The following is a 4,879-nucleotide window of genomic DNA, read 5'->3' as shown; positions in this document are numbered from 1 at the left end:
AACTTTAGTCCTTTATTAAATATTTAATGCCACGTGTAAACTCATGACACGTGTTAACACATTATTGGACACAAAATTTCGAGGTGTTACATTATTTTAAAATAATTTTTCTATAATCATTTTCAACGGAAGTGTCTAAAATATCACCGCGCATTGGAAACTACATGTTATGACCCGTACTAGAAACTACCCGTTACGTAACCCACCCATTACAGATTAAATAAAATAGGACATGAAGTTATTCTTACCTGTGAATCTGAAGAAAAGAAGGATTTAATGCGGGAAAGAGCATCAAACATAACTGGAGATCCAGCACCTTGTGCTGAATTAGATCCAACCTCTTCATGATCAAATAGTGCCACCATTCTTATACCACTCTCATCTTCCAGACTTTTTTTCTGACACCGTTGCATCTATTAACGCCTGTAATAACCAAATTTTTAGAAAACCAAACCCATAAAACACACACATACGCAGATACATATAAAGCAGTAATTCTTACCTTCAAAGAGCAGAATGACATGCAGAGGTTGTCGAGCCTTCCAGAGAATATAAACTCCTTCATTGCACCAGCAATAACACTTGGTTGAGTGTCACATGCTTGTAATTCAAAGTCACAAATGTCATCTAGTTTACACCTAACCTGAGCTGCAAGTAGCTACAAAACGGGAACTAAACGATTAGTACATTCAAGTAAATTAACATGTTGTGTTTTAAAAGTGAATATATGACATAAAATTGATCGGATATAAAGCATATGTAGATCAAAGTTCGTTTGTTGAAAGAAAAGTGATACTAAGATATAGCGACACGAACCTTTGGAATGAAAAAAACTCATCCTAGTTGGCTAGAGACTTCCCATCAATGGACATGTTTTTAGTTGTGCAAATGTACTTCCATCCCGATTAGATCCACCGACAGTTTGTAGGCATACTACATCTCCTTCTTCGCCACTCTAAATATCTATAGATCATGTATAAGGATCAAAGTAAATAGCATCGTTAGTATGGTTTGTTCATAAAACATAATATTAAAGTTCACAATGAAACTAACAACATCAATTAAAAGAGAAAATCAGGCAAAAAAACAGTTGATTTTACTACATAAATCTGAAACAAATATTTGTGATCCAAACCCTAACTTTCAAAAGTTTCACATCTTAGATAAATTAATATAACATTTCACATTAATTAACTAACAAAAGCTAGTATACAACATAATTAACACAAAATCACCAATAAGTAACAGAAAACTACCTTGATTATTCCTTGCAGTGAACAATATAGTCTCGGTCTCATCTCCTACCAAACATTCAGCAATTAGGCCGGCCCTTCTGCAACACCAGCGTTGAACTAACAACTTTTACAATCCAATTATGGCCACCACTCATTCCCAGCCGCAAGTTATCAACCTTGGTGAAAACAGGCTTCCTCTTAGGTGACTTTGTATAGGAATCGAGATTTAAGAAAAAACTCTAGTCAAATAAAGTTACATTTTGAACATTACTTACCGATTGCCATGTGAGAGCACAAACTTATTCAATCTTTCACATGACCATCCAGGTTGCCCCGCCAAGATGTGGATAATCTCATCTTTGCCTCGCCAAGATCATCATGTTCGGAAATATTATATGCAGAACATCTTCATTGCCTACCAAATGCCAAGGCATATAAATTAGATAAAGTATACTTAAACCTTTCTATCGTCATAGATTCATTGCCACTTACATTCACCGCAGAAAACGTAATCATAATTTAAACCAAAGGGCTGTTGACATCTGAAAAACGAAGGCATAAAACTATTTTTGGTTGACTAAATAAAGTCAAACTCAGACTTGAAAGTCATAGATTTCAACATCATTATTCATCTTATCAAGTTTATAAAAACTTTTCAATACTAATCGTATTATATAACTTTGGTTAAAAACTTTTACCCTACTGATAAAGTTCGAAAGTTTCACAAAAAAAAAATAAAGAACACAAATTTTCAATTTCAATCAGGCATTTCATCAAACAGGTGGTATGCATAAATGTTGTTCATGATGAAACTTAAATGTCATAGAAAAAAATTGAATAGAATGGGTGATTGAATCATGCAATATAACATGAAAGAAATGAAAGGGTTGTAAAAGAGCGAATTCAATCCACATGTTCCAACTCAAACAACAAACCATTACAACAACCAAATAAAAAACGTTAAAAACAAACCAACAACATTACAATACATACTTGCGATTTACCAAGATACTGAGCTACCCCATGGCCTCTCTTAATATGAAATCATTTATAAAATCATGAAAAGAATATAAAGTTATGCTCTATTCTTAAAAAAACTTACTTTGGTGGAAAATATGTATATGAATTAAGGTATATAGAATTCATCATGTAGAAATCAAAGTCTTCACAAGCAATCCAATGTACAAAAATAAGATAGAGACATTAAATTAAAGAAATAAAGTAAGTGACCTGAAAGTATAAAGCAAAAGAAGACCGCATATGAAGAAGAAACCCTAACTCGGAAATCAAAAGCCTTAATTTCACTGCAAAACCAAAAAACATGAATCTCATCAAAACAACAAATTGAAATCTAAAAACCAGAACATAGGTTACACTAAACTCTCGACTAATAAGTTGATATCAAGAACAGACGAATCAAATAACAAAATCAATTTCTTTTGAATCTTATTCTCCCCTGCTTCAAACCCTATTACCACTTTCATAGCCTCCGCATAACTTCCACTATACGTAAAAACAATTACCTGTATCAGATCCGACTGGTTCCAATTTAGGGTTTTTGATACCAGCGTGAGAGAATCGCCTAGTATAGATTTAGTGTTTGTGAAAGAAATCAGCGATAGATGGGACCTGAATCTGAGTATAAGATGAATCGAAGATATATAAGAATCGGCTCACTGAGGATTGATAAATCGATTGTAACACACTTCAATCATACAGGAGAATCAAAATGGAAGAGTAACAACAAAAGAGATGAAGAGTAAAAAGAACTGGAAAAAAAGTTACCTATGTTGCCATAAGGAAAGAAGATTGTAGGAGAAGGAAGCCATCTACGCGTGTTTTGGCTTAGGGTTTTAGTTTGAGCGGGATTTTGTGAAATTAGAGGCTGTTCAGGAATAACTCTTTTAGAATAGAGAAGATTATTAGTGAGGTGAAATCCTAAGGGTTTCTTTGGGTTAAGAATAGAACGAAGTTTAAGAATCTTTCGTGGGAAAATTGGTGTAAATTTGTAATTATGTAATTTTGTAGCGGTTTTGGGGCCCCCCGGTTTCTGGGGTGATGTTTTTCTAATGAAGTTTACATTTCAAAAAAAAAAAGGGTGTAAGAGGATGCCAAGTGGCCTAAGCTTATTTTGCTTTATTAGGAGTAGTAGATCAGACTTAAAATGGCTATATGAAATACACAAATCATAATCATTCACTTTCCATTACTTAATTCGAGTAGAGTTTAAGGTAGGGTTAAGAAGAAAAGGGCTTAATCGAATCAAAAGCGGTAAAATAAAAAAGAGCCAACTTTCCCAAACTAATAACCGACAACTTGCTTTTAACCAAAAATGACAATTTAATTTGGGTTAACAGTTTAGTACCGACCACACTAGACTTGTATTTCCGGCCCGATACCATCACCCGGATCGGCTCAACCTCCGGTTCCCGATCCGACCGGCCGGTCCAGTCCGGGTCCAAAAACACTGGGCAAAACCTCTTTGTGGTATCTATCGAGGACACATCCAAGATTTGTGTGTGTTATCATATTTTTAAATTATGTGTGAAAGTGTAACATAATGTATGTAACGATTGGTGTGTTAAACTCTTCTGGCATGTGTGATAAGTAAATTAAACGTTACCTAGTTTCATTTATTTTAACTTTAGTATAGTAGTTTTTAACAAATGTAAACCCATTTTATGTTCTTTTTTATAAATAATAGAAGTGATCTTTTTTTAACCAACCAGCCCCCATGTTCTTCGAATACCAGATTCACCGGTCAACCTCCATTGCGAACCGTCCCAAACTTTCTGTTGATACACATTTCATTTCAAGATGACTGAAACTAACACATATTTCCATCAGCAAAGTTGTGTTTCTACATTTTATTAGAGATTAGAGGAACCAAATAGAAATAATTGGATAGAGAGATGATCATTAGAAAACTAATTAAAGTGAGAAAACTAAAAAAATTCGTTCAAAACCACTAAAAAGGAGAGGGAGAGGGCTTGAAAGAAGGGTAAAATTGAAAAAAAAAGTACATAGCTTTTCAAACATTTATATCTTCTTCATATGTTATTATATTTTAAAAGAAAATTGCGCCATAAAATCGCAAATTTTTTTATCCTTCGTTCAAGTATATTCGAGCATATTTTTACAACATAAAAAAAACTTTAACATGTCATAAAGTTTTGGGGCTTAGTTTTTTAAGTTGGGGGGGGGGGGAGGGGGGGAGGGTTAGGTTTTTTTTTTTTTTTTTTTTTTTTTTTTTTTTTTTTGGAGGGGGAGGTTTAAGTTTAGGATTTAGTTTTTAGGTTTTTGAGGGTGGGAATGTTAGGTTTTTGGAGGTGGGGTTGAGGGTTTAGATTTTTTTTAGGAGGAGGGGGAGGTTAGGTTTTTGGGCGTGGTGTTAGACCATGTGTAGTGGTAGAACCTTATAATGCCCCCACCATGGGGCATTATACGACACGTGGCGTCCTAGTCAGCAAGGGGGCATTATAGCAAAAGTGGTGTAGTGGGTATAATGCCCCATAATGCCCATTCAATCATAAAAAAAAAAAGAAATCAAAAGTGGCTACACTTGTTCCCTTTCCATTGGCCCATTCAATCAAAAGTGGCTACACAATTTGTAATGTGGGCGTTTTGAAGAAAACGCCGAAACC

The 4,879-nt window shown here is 34.5% G+C and overlaps 1 long non-coding RNA gene across 1 annotated transcript; it reads right to left on the bottom strand.

The window, feature by feature from the left end:
- Nucleotides 1–741: 741 nt before the first annotated feature.
- On the bottom strand, nt 742–3,112 carry LOC110874200. The gene is made up of 6 exons (XR_002555731.2): nt 3,021–3,112; nt 2,759–2,870; nt 2,229–2,539; nt 1,511–1,650; nt 1,257–1,411; nt 742–963 (listed from the first exon to the last, which is right to left on the bottom strand). It is a non-coding gene; the product is annotated as an uncharacterized LOC110874200 (long non-coding RNA).
- Nucleotides 3,113–4,879: the final 1,767 nt, after the last annotated feature.

Source organism: Helianthus annuus, chromosome 9 (genome assembly GCF_002127325.2).
Source record: "Helianthus annuus cultivar XRQ/B chromosome 9, HanXRQr2.0-SUNRISE, whole genome shotgun sequence".
NCBI classification, from domain to species: domain Eukaryota; kingdom Viridiplantae; phylum Streptophyta; class Magnoliopsida; order Asterales; family Asteraceae; genus Helianthus; species Helianthus annuus.
The sequence above is the reverse complement of the archived record's forward strand: the minus strand, read 5'-3'. Positions and strand labels throughout refer to the sequence as shown.